We start from the raw sequence: 18,117 nt of genomic DNA on the forward strand, positions 1-18,117 counted from the left end.
ATAATCTCTACCTAAGATTAATGATTATTACATAAGGCCAATTTGATTTATTTCTTTTGAAGTTAATACTAAGAAGTACTTTCATTAAAAGATAAGAAATATGCACTCACAGTGTTAAGCCTTCTGTTCTGGTCAGGACCCTAAAGCTCTATCTCTAGAGAATTTCATTAATTTCATTACAAACATTCACTGTTTGTGTCGTGGTGGTGGGAATCCAGAAGTGCACAAACAGTCAGAGACCTGCTACTTACCCAAATTCTCTTTTTGAAAGTTTTTCAAAATAGTATTTCTCCCTTTTCTACATAATTTTCATTCTAGGTGATCAGACATTTTCATATGTAAGACTGTTTTATTCCCGGGGCACCTGGGTGGCTCAGTGGTTTAAGCCTCTGCCTTCAGCTCAGGTCATGATCTCAGGGTCCTGGGATCGAGCCCCACATTGGGCTCTCTGCTCAGCGGGGGAGCCTGCTTCCCCCTCTCTCTCTCTGCCTGCCTTCTGCCTACTTGTGATCTCTATCAAATAAATAGATAAAAAAATCTTTAAAAAAAATTCCTGAAAAAAAAAAAAGACTGTTTTATTCCTAAGCTAACAAAGAAAAGGCACCTATAGCCAATATTCACTTCTTAGTTTTCACGGAAATTGAAATTCTAATTTTCAAAAGAATCTCTATAGGAATATTTCCTATAAAATCTTTAAGACAATTTAGCAACCTTAAGAACAAAATGACCAGTTTTACATGATCAGAATTCCTATCCTAGGATTCACATATTTAAAGATGTCACATATTTAAAGATGTATCCCCAAAGATAGTTTCACTGACTAACACCAGATCACCAAAACATGAAACTATGATTGTGTAACCATGTAGTCATATTTAAGCATGAGGCTAACAGGGTCTTACGCAGAGCTCTGCCTTTACTTAAATGTGTGTATACAATTACATACTTTATCTAGAAGTCTTTGCTTCCCCACAATGGCACACAGCACAAACTCATCACAGAGTTTCCAGCTCATTAAGGGAGGAAATTCCCTTTGCTGCCCTTATTGACCCATGACATAGTCTTTACTCTTCCAGAAAACTGCCTTCCTCAGTTCCCTAGGACTCGCTTACTTGCTTAGCCTAGCCTGGCACTCAGTATTTTTGCAGCAGTGTTTCTCAGTGGTATAGTTGTGGGCATTTGGAGCTGGATAGTTCTTCATTATGGGGAACTATTTAGTGCAGTAAAAAGCACTTAGTCCCCTAATGCCAGTGGAGTGTCTTAGTTACCATAACAGCCCTTACACACACACACACACACACCCTACCCTTAGCTGTTTCCAAATGCTTGGGGGTAAGGAAAGAGAAAGCAAGGGGGAATTGAGCACCATTCCCAACTGACTACCATAACTTGTACTTTGTGGACCCTGGACCTAAATCCCTTTTATTTTGATAATAGATTTGCCTGGTTTTCCTTACTTTCAGATTCTGAACTGTGTATCCCCTAACTCAATCTACTTTCTCCAATAGCTCTTCTCTACTAAAGAAAATCCCTTGTCTCTAAATCAATTTCACTGCATTAAGGTAACGACAGAAACGAAGTCAAGAAAAAATAATGCTAGAAGGGAAGTACACATTTTGAATAAAATGCATAAAATAAACGGTGTGCCAAAATATAAAAGGCTTTCAGGGAAGAATGACCAAAAGTCTGGAGGCACCCAGAAGCAATGCCACTATAGATGGCAATTCAGTCAACCAGGATTAAGTATAGTCATTTAGGCACACTTGAGGAGTCTAACACCCACTGAGGGTTAGAATGAAGAAGACTGTTACTTTAGCTTACATCCCTCTATCTTCACTTGATTTACAGAATACCTTGGCACCTTCACCCCTAGGACCTCTGTACTTGCTATTTCCTCAGCTTGGAATGCCTTTGCCTCCACTATTCAGATGAAGGATCATCCCCTTTAAGTATTAGCTCAAGAAGAAATTTTCCCCATTAGATGTACCCTGATATATAATTTTGCAACCTCCTGACTCGTGCACTATCAATCCCCTTAAACTACAATGTTCATTCGATTTTTCCAAAGCAATTGTCATTTTCTAAGACTATTTATCTTTAATCTCTACTATGCTTGCTACTATCTCCCTCTGTGTAGAATGCAAGCTCCATGAGGGTAGGGATCTTTGTTTTGTTCAATGATGTATCCCAAGCACCTAGAATGCAGCTGCAGAACTCAGAAGGACTAATGTTCATTATCAACAACCTGGTCTGCAGAATGATGGATGCAGTCACATCTCAACCAAACCAAAATATAATTCCTTTGAAACCAGAAGGTCTTTTATGGTATTAAGCTAACTCTGCTTCTTACTCACTACCTTATTACTAGAGGGAGGCAGGAAAGCTCTTCCCTTACAGACATGGGCACTAAATGGTCCCAGAATGTCTTTAGTTAGCAAAATCTCTGAACCCTCCACAGCAGTAATGCTTATGACTCTGCAACAGGAAATCAAAAGCCACATTTCTCCTTCCATTTACTTGAAATGACTTGAGCCTGAAGGAAGGAATTAATAGTTCCCAAAGTCATCTAGTGATTAAGAGGCATGGGCGCAAAGCATGAGACCCTTGATATCTGATTATTTTTTGAGTATGTGCCTTCTAGTACAGTTCCAGAATATCTTATGAATACTGACTTGGAAGGGCCAGAAAAAGCAGGTATCAAGAACTGAAAAAAAAAAAATACAGATATTAAAAAAGATACATTTTAATGAAAGACTATTAAAGCAGCAGTATGAAATGAATGAAGAAACAAATTCATTGTTAGGTGCAAAGTACAGAAACAGTATATTAAGAGAGGCCAAATTAACGGCTATGTCACATCTTTATCTTCAAAAGCCATCCATCATTTTACAATGTAAAAACAGAGGTTTCCCGAAGATTGTCACCCCCATTTCTAGCCCCAGATGCACAGCCTCTCGTTCACATGTTTCACCATTTATTGTATGTGAGGGCCATCCAGCCTGTAGACAATTCAATTAATCTTACAAGTGACATACAAAAAAACCCAACAACAACAACAACAAAAAAAAACAGATGTGGCATTAAGATTTACAAAGTTATTGAAACTTTTTAACAAGTAAAACGCATCTTTACTTAGCTACACCAGAATGAGGAATAAAGGGGTTTACATATGTTCCAATTCTAAACCTATCAATCAAACCCATGTTATTCCTTTGGGAGCTTATTTACATGCATATTTATCAGCCTCACATGCTAATTCCCTGCTGTTTTATGCCTGCGAGGCATGTTTATGAGTCATAATTGTTGATCTCATTTGATGTATTTCACTGAAGGAAGACATTATTCAGTTATGTGGCCTAATGTCAATGAGTTACGATGACCTGATCTTCCAAATGCAACTTGCTCTTTAATTTTTATTAGGACATAACTTACTGTACAGAAAAAGAAGTATACTGAAATAAAAGAACCAATGTTTTATATAAAAAACTTAAATAATCATCTTATTTTTGATCCACCTTACCCTTCATAATCAATCTGAAATGTAGCTACAGCAATCCTGTCCCTCATTCAGTCATTTATTTCCCCATGCTCTTGTACCAAGCCCTAGCTTCATAATCTGCCACATTAGTCTAACTTTCAGGATCCTCCTCCAGTTTATACTAAAACCTATTCTTTTTCATTTACTCTACTATTGCACGTCTTTACTCTCATTTTGTTTTTCCCTTCAATTACGATTCAATGACTTCTTTAATCTGTACTACAAAACTTAAATATTCAAAACTATTCTCTTAAACTCAATTAAAATGTTACTTTAGGCAGAAAGTCTTCCTAAAATAGGTTAATGGGTAATAAGTAACCATTTCTGTATTCCTTCAATCCCTGAGAAAATATTAAGTATCCACTGTTTATTTCACAGTATTACTAATCAAAATTAAAGTAAAAACACTATAAATAACATACAGTAAAATACAATTTAGCAGTGGCAGTAAGGGACAGCATGCGCTGAGATGTTTTATTATGAAGCAGAAATGGAATATATTGCAGTGCACCATTATTTCTGTAGACAATTCTAAACTGGTATTGCCTTACACGGAATATGACTCAGATGATATAAAACATATGTAGTAGTATCACAAGGGCCTTGAAATAACAGCTTCTACACTACCATGAGAAATTTGACGTAAAATCAACTTTTCACAACATGGCCCTGTGTAAGAAAGATGGCTTATAATCTTCCCCTGTCTAGCAGTCTTGGGGTGTGCATATTTCATATTATCAAAATATCATTGCAAGGGTTACCAAACTGAATTCAATAGGCACCATGACTCAGAGCAGGAGAGCATGAAGCCCACCTCCACTTCTCTAGGTGATCATACCACCCACGTAGCAATTAGATTGAATTATAGAAGATTAAGTATTAGAAAAAAACATGTCTGGCACACAGATAAGTGGAGTGCAGTAGCCATTCTCTCTTCTCTTGACCTATACTTGAAGAATAAAAATTATGAATTATATTAAAGTGTATTGTAAAGTATTTTAATAGGAGGACTAAAATCTTAAAATGCCAAAGATACAGATGTAGTGAAAAGAAGGGGCACATGAACCTGAATGTTCATAGCAGCAATGTCCACAACAGCCAAACTGTGGAAGGAGCTGAGATGCCCTTCTACAGATGAATGGATAAAGATGATGTCATTCATATATACAATGGAATATTACTCAGCCATCAGAAAGAGTAAATACTCACCATTTGCATCAAAATGGATGGAACTGGAGGGGATTATACCAAGTGAAACAAGTCAATCAAAGAAAGACAATTATCATATGATTTCACTCATATGTGGAACATAAGAAATGGCAGAGAGCACATTAAGGTAAGGAAGGGGAAAAATGAAGGGGGGGCAAATTAGAGGGGGAGATGAACCATGAGAGACTATGACTTTAGGAAACAATCTGAGGGTTTCAGAGGGGAGGGAGGGATGGGGATGGGGTAGCCTGGTGCTAAGTATTAAGGAAGGCACATGCTGTAATGAGCACTGGGTGTTATACACAAACAATCAATCACTGAACACTACAACTAAAGCTAATGATGTTCTGTATGGTAACTAACTTAAAAAAAAGTCAGTGTTAATATATTTGTCTTCTTATTCTCAAATAATGATTTTTGAAAGTTTAGCTAAGGAACAAGATAAAAAATATATATATTTGAGGAAGAATCATAAGTATTCAAAAAAAACCTGAAAGAATCAACTTTGCTTTCCCATTTCCTAGCATTTCCAAAATATCTAAGTTCACAAATAACAGTACCATCCAAATAGCATTTTTTAAAAACCTCAGAATAAACTGATATCCAGTACATGCATTCAAACATATATTTGACCTAAAATGTATGTTAGTGCATTGGAACGTACGTATGTTTAACTGATTGCCTTTCTATCACACGGATAAAACCAACCAAATTATACATTTGCTGTAGTAGGAGGTCAGAACATTAGTAGAGTTATCACATAAAATAAGAAATTTATCCTTCAAAATATAATGCATAACTAAATGATAAAACACACTAACAGGACACACTAAATCAATGTTGATATGGTTCCAGGACATTATGAGATGTTCAATGTCCTTATCACTGTTGTGTAATTAAAAGAATATTATAAATGAACACTAATCTAGTATGTTACTTAAATACACTGAGGTTTTGAGATTGTTTTAACTGAATACTTTCTTCAGGTCTTTACACAGATGAAGGAGGCCTTTTCTGCTTTAAACCCTCTCAATGAGGCCTTTTGTGCTGCCCTATTTAAAACTTTAATACTCTCCTTTACTCACTTCCTACACTTCTTCCAGGTTTCATTTTTCTCATTAGCTTTTATCACTATCAAACACGATATAAATTTTACATATTAATCTTGTTCATTGTCTTTCACTACAATTGTAAACTTGAGAATAGAACTTCTTGAGAATAGAAACTATTGTGTTTGATTCACTGTGTATATTCTAACATTTATAAGAGAACATGGCTTAGAGTAGGTACCCATAAAAGGGTACTGAATGAAGGAATCAATAAATACTAAATCTTATAATGAATATCTGTGGACAAATGAGATAAAAAAAATTTGTATTAATAACCAAACTAGAATATTTAAGAGAGCTTTCACTGTCTTGTAACCCTACTAAATTCTAAATATTAATATTAATGTCATCAGAATATGTGGCTAAGTTACCAGAGCACTTTTAACCTGCCCATTCAGTAATCTTAGTTGAGCTAGTCAATCTCTGAAATAGAATGGAGAAAAAGATATCACCAACTACTAATTCTATAAATAGACAGTACTATGACCTCCCTGTCCCCACAAAATTATGTAAAAAGTACATAGTAACAAACTGGTTAGCATTCTTAAGTGTCAATACCCTGAAAGCGTATTTGAATCATCAGAGATTAAATAAAAGAACAATTATTGATCTTAAGCAATTCCAGGTCCCTAGTCCCACAAAAAAATGTGGCATTTTCACAAAGGATTAAAAAACTTAGCACACTAATATAAACATGTGAACTTGCATACAAAAAAATTTATAACACTAATTATTCCCTGAATACTCCAATATTCATTCTTAATTAACTGTATTTTTGAAATTTAAAATAAAGATAAGTGTGTAATGTATAAAGTATTAAGCTCTGGCATACTACTTGCAAATGGTAGGAGAAAAAGGTTTAATTTTGCTTATACTTCTACAAAGAATAAAATTCGGAGGTGGCTCCGTAGCTCAATGTACTTAATTCTCCTCTTTTTTTACATTAAGATAACATCTGTTCTGACCATGAGTCAGTAAATCAAATTTGATGAGAATTTAGCAATGTATAAGGTGGAAATGCCCATGGAAGGACAGATTTGTAGCTTTTCCTAAGCAATACAACTCATTTTTATTTAGAAAGTAAACAAAGAACTCTTTTTATAAATAACACAAAATGAATGTGCCATCTAAATACCCTCTTAGAATTATTTATTTTGCTCTCCTGAAAAACTTTTGCTTTTTATCTGTTTATGATACATGTTGGATCAAACATGCATATATCCCAAGAGGGGAAAGAATCCTAAACTTAACTTTTATACTTACAAATTTGAAGTTTTACTCTAAATGAATTTACTTAACACTGATAAAGTGACATGAAATTAATGGATAAGCAGAGAAACTTTAAAACAGGAAACAAACCTATAAAACAGGAAACACCGTATAATCTACTCAATGTACCCAGCCAAAGTTGATAATCATTTGGTAAAAATTGCTGCTTTTATTTAATTTACCATTTGAGAATAAAGGATAGACAGAGTGACACTGGCATATATTTTTCTGGCATATTAACGGTTTACTTACTAAAACAGATTTCTGAGTTACAAAACTTAATGGGATAAAAAGCCCATCATAATCTGATCTTAATTATGTTTGTCCTAGGAGAAGTTTCATCTTATCTTTTTATTTGGGTAAAATGGGGAAAATATATCCTACTTCTTATTTAACTCTTTAAAAAAGTAAATGTCCATTTAAGCTTCTGTAACAAAAATATGAAAGACCAGGTAGTTTAACCAACTGATACTTATTTGTCACAGTTCACAAGGTAGGGAAATCCAAGATCAAGCTGCTGAAATATTCAGTGTCTGGTGAAAGCCAGCTAGTTTATTGGTTCATATATACTGTTCTTCGTGCTGTGTCCTTACATGGTAAAAAGAGGGAGGGAAGGTTCTTTGGGATCCCTTTCCTAAGGGTACTAATCCCATTTGTGGGAGCTCCACCCTCCTAACACCATCACATTGGGGATTAGGATTTCAAAACATGATTCTGGAGAATATAAATACTCAGTCCATAACAGTGAACATTACATAATTGATTATAATTAAGGCTCTTTATGTTAAGTATGAGCAATATAATATTAAAGGTAGAATAAATTTGTTATGTATAAGGGAAAAAAACTGGAAGGTATCTGAGAGTAAAAGAAATGAAGAGTAACATACAGTAAACAGAAATATAAAGAACTACTACTACAATGGTCAGAAGACATTAGGCACAGTTTCAGACGAGTAAAGACTTGGCATTCAACCATTTACCCACATTGTAATGTATTTTGATGCATCACTGACAGTGAAGGCAAAAAAACAGCAAAAGAGGGGAAAAATCACAGGACTTCAGAAAGAGAAAATATATTAAACTGGAAGGTTAATGGGTAAGGACAGATTAAGACTTCTGTTAAATGTTGTCAGAATGATTGCCAGAAGGATTATATCAATTTATATTCCCACTTAAAAACATATGAAAATGTCTATCACTCTGGATGGACCTCAGCCAATGCCTGGTCATTACTTAATCTTTGGCAATTTAGTAAAAAAAAAAAGAATTAACAATAATAATTAATTTCCTTTGATGTAATTCCATAGATGAAAAATAAGGTCATTCATATGTAATTATTAAATATCTAAACTACTTTTTGGGAATACTTAACTTCTTTGGCCATTTTGCTGTTGTGTTTAGCTTTCTTACAAATTTGTCTTGTTCCTTAAATACTAAGGTTATCAATTACCTATTTACCAGCTCTGAAAGTTAAGAGTGTCGTGCGGTTCCACCTTGCCCTGACTATTGACATGTTCTCACATCTAATGCCGTTCTGTGTTGACATGTCCCCCCACTATTTACATGTTCTCAAATCTAACAATACTCTTGTGGTAACATTTCCCAAATCCATATCTCAAGACTCTGGATTCTCAAAATTTTTGACTCACAAATCTCTGTTCAGTGAACATCTCCATAATAATGCCTCCACAGACATGTCTCAACTTCTCTTCCCTCCTCACATTATTTCCAAATGTAATTTTCCCTCAGTTTGTATTTTAGTAAATATCATCATCTATCTAGTCAGTTACCTAAGGCAAAAATCTAGGAATTTTTCTGGATTCCTCTCTTATTCTCCCCACCCTGCCATCAATTCATCAGTAAATAGTCTTGTCTGCTTACACTGGAAATATATCCCTGTTTGATTCTCACGTCCACTACCGCCATCCCCAATGCAAATCTATCACCTCTCTCCTGAAGACAGCCTTACTTCCTAACTAATCTCCTTGCTTCCACTCCTGACTATTACCCACACAAAGGCAGAATGATATATGAAAAACATGAAACACAATTCCTAATAAAATCTAAGTATGATCCCTAATAAAATCCAAGCATGATTATTTGAGGATAACAGGAAAGCTAATCCTAAAATTTATATGGAAAAGCAAAGGCATCAAAACAATTTTGAAAAGGAAACTTAAGTTCTAGGACTCACACTTACTGATCTATACTTTACTATATAGCAGTATTTTATATCTTTTTTTTTTTCATCACACTTCCCTAAGGAACCTTTTCAGACATTCCTAATTGCTCCCCATCCATGGAATTTTATGCCACTATTACACTGTGTGTCTTTTATATACTGTAGCCCTTTGCAATACAGTCACTGTAATGTCTAAAGACTTTTTCAACCCCAAAGACAACTCTTTTGACCCCCTGGAGGCACCCCCATTCAGAATGCAGGCTATATAGCTAAAGTAACCAAGACAATACAGTACTGGTGGAGCAAGAAACAGGCAGTGGAACAGAAGAGAGTGCCTAGAAACAGCCAACAGAAATATAACCAACTGATTTTGACAAAGATAACAACTGCTTCAGGGAAGGAAGAACGGCCTTTTCAATAAATGGTATTGGAACAACTAGACATTCATAGGCAAAAAAAAAAAAAGAAAAAGAGAGAGAGACAGAGAGAGAGACCTCGATCTAAACCTCATATCTTACGCAAAAATAAACTTAAATAAGATCATGACGCTAAATAGCAAACATAAAATTATAAAACCTTAGAAGAAAATATAAGAAAATCTTCATGATCTAGGGTTAGGTGAAGAGTTATTTAACAACTCTGAGTTCTTACATATAACACCAAAGGCACAATTCATTAATAAAAATAATAAATTCCTCTACAAAAGACTATTATGGAATGAAAAGACAATCTCATGACCAGGAGAAAATATTTGCAAGTCACATGTCTGATAAAGCACTTGTATCTAAAATACACAAAGAATTCTATAAACTCAACAGTAAGGAAACAACCTACTTGAGCAAGTAATCTGAACAGATACTTTGCCAAAGAGGAAATATAGATGGCAAATGTGCACATAAAAAAAAATGTTCACCATCATTAGCCATTAGTGAATAAGCAAATTAAAATCACAATGAGATACTATTACACCCCAATCAGAATAGCTAAAAATTCCTGACAATATCAAAAAAAATGGAGAGGATATTGAGCAACTAGATAAATCACACACTGTTTTTTGTGGTTTTTTTTTTTTCAAGATTTTATTTATTTGAGAGAGAGAGAGAGTGTCCACACAAGCAAGGAGAGCCTTGGGCTGAGAGAGAGACAGACTCCTGGGTGAGAGGGGAGCCTGATGCAGGGCTTGATTCCCGAGCCCTGAGATCATGACCTAAGCTGAAGGCAGATACTTAACCAAATAAGCCACCCTGGCACCCCAATAAATCATAAGTTAATGGTGGAAATGTAAAATGATATAAACCATCTGTAGGTTGCCTGGGTGGTGCAGTCTGTTGAACGTTGTTGGACTCTTGCTTTCAGCTCAGGTAGTGATCTCGGAGTCATGGGATCAAGCCCCATTTAGGGTGCTCAGCATGTAGCCTGCTTGAGGTTTCTGTCCCCTCCTTCTGTGCCCCAGCTTGTGCTTGCTCACTTGCTCTCTCTCTCTCTCTCTCTTTCTCTCTCAAAAAATAAATAAATCTTTAAAAACTGATAGAAACACTCTGGAAAAGAGCTAAACACACCCTTAACATATGACCCATCAATTGCATCCCTGTATATTTAACCTAGAAAAATGAAAACTTATATCCACATAAAAACTTGTATATCAATGCTCCTTATAGCTTTATTTCTAATTGCTAAAACCTGTAAATAACCCAAATGTCTTTCAATAAGGTAAATGGGTAAATAAACCCCAGTACACCCACACAACAGAATTCTACTCAGCAATGAAAAAGAACAACTACTACTGCTATATCTAACAACTTACATAGATCTCAAGGTCATTTTGTGAAATGGAAATAAGCCAATAGAAGTATTACATATTATATAATTTCATTTACAAAACATTCTTAAAGTGCAAAATTACATCAGAGAAGAATAAATCAATGATTGCCAGGGGTTAGAAGTGGAAGAAGAATGTGAAGGATGTGACTTTTACAGGATAATATGAAGGAGTTTCTCTGAATTTCAGAACAGTCTGTATTCTGATGATGGTGATGTTTACTCAAATCTACAAAAGGTAATAAAATTCCACAGAACTATATACATAAAAGGGATGAGGATATGAACTACACATGTAAAAACTGTTGAAATCTGAATAAATTCTTTACCTGAGTTAATGTTATTACACCAAATCAGTTTCCTAGTTTTTACAATGTACAACAGGTATATAAGATACTATCACAAAAACTCCCTGTACTATTTTTGCAACTTCTCAAGTCCTGTACTATTTCAAAATAAAACCTAATAAAAATAATCAAAGCAAATCAGATCATATCACTCGCCTTCTTACAAATGCTCTAATGGCTCACTTACGCTATTAGAATCAAATCCAAACTATTTCCTTTGACTAATAAACCCTACAGGCTTTGATGTCCCATGCCAATCTCAGACATTACCTCCTACTACTTTTTTCTCCTCTTCATTTCCACATACTCCAGACTCATTAGTGTTCCTTCTGCTTTTCAAACATGATAATGTGTCTTCACACTACTTTTTTAAAGATATATTTATTTGAGAGAGCGAGAGGGAGGGACAGAAAGTGGGTGAGGGGTAGGGGAAGAGAGAGACAACTGGCTGGCTCCCCACTGAGCAAGCAGCCCACTACAGAGCTCATCTCATGACCTTGAGATCATGACCTGAGCCAAAATCAAAAGTCGGATACTTAACCGACTGAGCCACCCAGGTCCCCTGGCTACTCTTCTTTTTTTTTTTTTTAACTGGAATTTTTTCCTCTGATTTTCACATAACTGGCTTTCTCCTCAGAGATTTCCTTTAAAACCTAGCTCAGATGAGCAATGAAGTCAGTTGCTATCTTATCACTATATTTTAATTTCCTATACAGCTCTTATTCACCTATGCTTTTCTTAAGTATTTATTATCTATATACCACCTTTCATGTTGTTTTTCTCTCAGTAGATCTCCAGAGCCCAGAAAGGTTATTCGTAAAGGATAGATACTGAAAACCCATGCTGAAAGCTGAATAAGTTATTCACAGAACTAATATTTATGATATTAGTAAATGTTTTTTTAAAAAAAACGAAAGTTCTAAGTAAGTTTTATGTAAATCAAATGCTAATTACACAGCAAAAATCATAGTACTTATATAAAAGATGAAAAGAAACAAATCTAAGTGCCCACTACAGAAAATCACAAAGGAAGAAAGCAAGGGAAAAAGAAAGGAACTAAGGAATTATAAACAGCCACAAACAACATAATGAAAGAATAAGTCCAAGCCTATAAATAATGACTTTAAATGTAAGTGGACTAAATTCCTGAATCAAAAGATACAGAGCAGATGAAGGGATAAAAAAGAAGACCCAACTACATAATGCCTACAAGAAACTCACTTCAGTTTTAAGGACACACAAAGACTAAAAATGAAGGGATGGAAAAAGGTATTTCATGCAAATAGAAACCAAAGGAAAGCCGGAGTAGCTATACTTGTATTAGACAAAACAGACATTAAGCCAAAGATGGTAATGAGATAAAAAAAGGGTCATTATAAAATGATAATGAGGGCATTCCAACAAGACAGTATAATATTTGTAAGTACTTATGCACCTAACAAAGGAATACCTAAATATATAAGGCAAATATTAATAGACCTTCAGGGAGAAATAAAAAACAATGTAATATTACTAGACTTACATCAATGGATAGATAATCCAGACAGAAAATCACTTTTTAAAAACGGACTTTAAACAATGTGTTAGACCAAATACACTTAATGAATATATACACAACATTTCATCCAAGATCAGTAGAATAAATTTTCTTCTCAAGCACACATAGATCATTCCCCAGGATAGATCCTATGTTAGGCCACAAAACAGGTCAATAAAATTTGAGCAGACTGAAATCATTTCAAGCATCTTTTCCAAACATAATGATTAAAACAAGAAATCAGTCATGAAAAGAAAAAAAGAAAATTCACAATTATGTGAAGATTAAATAATATGCCACTAAACAACCAATGGGTCAAAGCAGAAACCAAAAGATAAATCACAGAACATCTTTAATCAAATGAAAATGGAAATACAACACCCTAAATAAAACTTAAGGGATGCAGCAAAAGCCACTGTGCAAGACATTTATAGCAATAAACATCTATGTTAAGAAAAAGTAACTCAAACAACCTAACATAACACCTCACAGAACTACAACAAGAACAGCTAGTCAAAATCAGTAAAAGAAAGGTAACAAAGCTCAGAGTGAAAATAAAGTAAATGGAGACTAAAATGACAATTGAGAAGATTAATGAAAGTAAGAGCTGGTTTTTTAAAAATTTAAACAAAATAGACCAACTTTTCTTAGTAGGAAATATAGGACTCAAATAAATAAAATAAAAAATGAAAAAGGAACATTAGAACATATACTACAGAAACATATATGATCAAAAAGACCACTAAGAAAAATTATATACTGACAAACTGGATAACCTACAACAAATGGATATAAATTCCTAGAAACATACAACCTGCCAAGACTAAATCATGAAGAAATAGAAAATCTTAAAAGACCAATTACTAATGAGTCAGAATCAGTAATCAAAAAGCTCCTGAGAAAAGAGAAATATACAGGACTAGATGGCTTCATTGGTGAACTCTACCAAACATCTGAAGAATTACTGCTAATCTTTCTCAAACTCCTCTCCAAAAAAATAGGTGTGGGAACACTTTGAAATTTATTTTATGAGGCCAGCATTGTCCTGATACCAAAACCTGATACCACAATCAGGGTACTTTAAGAAAAGAAAATTAGAGTCCCGCATCGGGCGCTCTGCTCAGTGGGGAGCCCGCTTCCCTCTCTCTCTCTCTCTGCCTGCCTCTCTGCCTGCTTGTGATCTCTCTCTGTCAAATAAATAAAATCTTTAAAAAAAAAAAAGAAAAGAAAATTAGAGACCAATATCCCTGATGAACACAGATGCAAAAAGCCTTAACAAAATATTAGCAAACTGAATGCAACAGTGCATCATATACCATGGTAACTAAGGATGGTTCAACATATGCACATCAATGGGATAAACCACATTAATAAAGGATAAAAATCATATAATCACTCAATAGTTGTGAAAAAAATTTGACAAAATTCAACATCCATTTATGATAAAAACTCTCAAGAAAATGCATATAGAGGAAATGTATTTCAACATAATAAAGACCATATATGACAGGCCCACAACTACCATCACACTCAATGATGAAAAGCTGAAATCTTTTCCCTTAAGATCGTGAATAAGACAAGAATGCTCAATCTTGCCACTTTCCTTTTTCTTTTTGCAAGCACCTGACTGCTCTATAATTTGGTAATTTTTCAGGGTTGATTTGCAGTGAACAAACAAGAGGAATGAAGTAGGATTCCTTATATATAAAAAAATCAATCTTATCATTTTTATTCGACATAATACTGAAAAGTCCTGTCTAGAACAATTAGGCAAGAGAAAGAAATAAAAGGCATATACATCCAAAAGGAAGACAAAAAACTACCGATTTGTGTAAGTATGATAGCACATTTAGAAAACTCTAAAGACTCCACCAAAAAACTGTTAGAACAAATATATTCAGTAAAGTTTTAAAACACAAAGCAAATGCAAAAAGAAGTTGCATTTGTATACACTCACAATGGACTATCAGAAAGAGAAACTAAGAAAACAATTCCATTTACAATTCCATCAAAAAGAATACCTAGGATTAATTTCAACAAGGAGGTGAATGATCTGTACATTAAAAATCATAAGACATTGATTAAAGAAACTGAAGAAAAAAAAACCCCACAAATAATTGGAAAGTTATTTCATGCTCATGGATTAAAAGAATTGCTATTGTTCAAATGTTTGTACCACCCAAAACAATTCACGGATTCAATGAAATCCCTAGATAAAGTTCAATGGCAAGGATACGAAAAAAAGGAACCCTTATGCCTTGTTAGTTGGAATGTTAAATTATGTGGCCACTATGGACACAGTAGGTAAGGTCCTTAAAAAATTAAAAATAAAACTACCCACAGGACCCAGCAATTTCACTTCTAGTTATTTAGCTGAAGGAAACAGAAACACTAACTCCAAAAGATACTATGCATTCTCATATTCCTTGCAGTCAATACATCGAATCAACCTGTGTGTCCACTGATGGATAAATGGGTAAAGAAAATGTGGTACATACAGACACACACACACAAAGGAAAATTATTCAGCCATATAAAACAAAGAAATCTTGCCATTTGCAACAATACAGATGGATACCAAGGGCATTACAATAAGTGAACTAAGTCAGGTAAAGACAAATGCCATATGATCTCACTTTTATAACGGAATATTACTCAGCCGTCAAAAAGGATGGATTTACATAGGCATGGATAGAACTGGAAGGTTTTACACTAAGTGAAATAAGTCAGTCAGAGAAAGACAATTATCATACAGTTTCACTCATATGTGGAATATAACAAATAATGCAGAGGATCATAGGGGACGGAAGGGGAAAACAAAATGGGAAGAAATCAGAGAGGGAGACAAACCAGAGGCTCTTGATCTGGGGAAACAAACTGAGGGTTGTGGGAAGGGAGGTAAGTGAGGGGGGTTGGGTTAACTGGGTGAGCATTAAGGAGGGCATATGATATAATGAGCACTAGGTACTATATAAAGACTGATGAATCACTGACCTCTACCTCCGAAACTAATAACACATTATATGTTAACTAACTGAATTTAAATTTTTAAAAAGTCTACAGCTAAAAATAAAGATAATATTTTAACATAATTCATTATGTATGTAATATCTTTTTTATCTGGTAATTCCAGAAATACAGTAAAATACCATTTTTGCGGGACGCCTGGGTGGCTCAGTTGGTTAAGCAGCTGCCTTCGGCTCAGGTCGTGATCCCAGCATCCAGCGATCGGGTCCCACATCGGGCTCCTTGCTCGGCAAGGAGCCTGCTTCTCCCTCTGCCTCTGCCTGCCATTCTGTCTGCTTGTGCTCACTCTCTCTCCCTCTCTCTGATAAATAAATAAAATCTTTTTTAAAAAAAAATACTGTTTTTGCTTAAGTGTTCTCCACTGGTTACCACATTTTTGAACTTTCTTACTTCAACTTACTTATTTTTCAGTCAATTGTCTTGGATATTCAGTTGGTTCTTTCGTGCTTTCTGGCATTATCAAATGGTTTCACTAGTGTTTTTGTTCTAGGTCTGTGAGATGTAATGTTAGGCTGTTTGAGTTCTTTACTTTTTCTTAGCATAGATGTTTATTATATTTAAGAAACAGTGCAGAGGATCATAGGGGAAGGGAGAGAAAAGTGAATGGGAAAAAATCAGAGAGGGAGACAGACTCTCAGTTTATTTCCTTTGACTGATTTTTGTTAACATAAAATACATTTTTATCATAATTGTTTATGTAACAAACTGATAGCATTAACATCCCTGATTATTCCCCTATCTAAATACATGCCTTTTGTGACATGGCTTTCCAATTCCTTCCGTCAAGAAGTATGTGGCATCATGAATTTTCCAATCCATGAACATGAAATTCTCTACCTTTATTTGTATCTTCCTTAGGGTAATGTTTTGTAGTTTTCAGAATAATACCTCCATTTCTTTTGTCAAATGTATTCCTAAGTACTTAGTTCTTTTTAATGCTGCTGTGAATAGAAATTTTGCCTAGAAATAGAAATCCAGTAAAATTATTACTGGATTGTCCACTACAGCATCAGAAACAATTTTGCAATCACTTTATTCTGGCTGGCTTTGTTACCTGCTTTGGCTAACAAAAAATGGTAGCTGTGACAAAGGGCCAGTACCAAGCCTACTTCATGTGGAACCCTGAGCTTCTGTTTATCTTCCTGGAATGCTGACACCATTATGTAAACAAGCAATAGTTCTAGCTTGCTGAAGGCTGAAACATGTGACTGAATCACTCCATCACTTCACTCAACAGCTACCTGCCAGACACACAAGTAAGACCTTCTTAGACCACCTATCCCCTAGGCACATAATCAAGCTCAGCCCAAAACAAAAGAATTATCCAGCTTTCTCATTAGCAACAATAAAAAAATGCTTATTGTTTTATAAAACTAAGTTAAGGGATAGCTTGTTGTACAGCAAAAACTAAGAACCTATTTATGAATAACAAGAAATATTATTGCCTGGCACATACCACACATATAATTAACCAACACAGCTCATTTAATTATTGAGCACAGATATATACCAATTGAAAACATATTCAATCTGTAAAATATATCAAAGTGTAGTTCAAGAAACTTTCTAGAAAATAATTCTTAAATTGCAAGTTTTGTGATACATTTTTACTGAAAACTATTTTGTACAGAAAATAGAAAAAATATATTTGAATTTTAAGCAAATAAATGAAAAGCTAATCTTTATAGAATATGTCTCAAATTGTGCCTCAAACCTTTTTGAAGGAAGATATGCAAATTAAAAAATAAAAATACATATATATGAACATAAGTACATGAATCAAAAAATAAAAATATATATATGTACATACATACATGAATAAAAAAATAAAAATTTCTCACTAAGAAACATTTCAGAAAAATTTACAATACCACTCTCCTCAGAAGGATAATGCTGAATAAGCATACTGCAATCCTTACTGAAATCCTTAATGAATTGAATCCTTAATGAAAAAGTATTTCATTAAGGGGCGCCTGAGTGTCTCAGATGGGTAAGCATCCACCTCTTGGTTTCAGCTCAGGTCATGATCTCAGGGTTGTGACACTCAGCGTGGAGTCCACTTGGGATTCTCTCCCTTTCTC

General features: G+C 34.6%; 1 protein-coding gene across 4 annotated transcripts in view; it reads right to left on the reverse strand.

The window, feature by feature from the left end:
- The window catches only part of TBC1D5 (TBC1 domain family member 5), a 555,945-nt gene that overhangs the window by 298,938 nt on the left and 238,890 nt on the right, over positions 1–18,117 (reverse strand). The gene's annotated exons all lie outside the window — the stretch shown is intronic.

This window comes from Neovison vison, chromosome 6 (assembly GCF_020171115.1).
Source record: "Neovison vison isolate M4711 chromosome 6, ASM_NN_V1, whole genome shotgun sequence".
Taxonomy (NCBI): Eukaryota; Metazoa; Chordata; class Mammalia; order Carnivora; family Mustelidae; genus Neogale; species Neogale vison.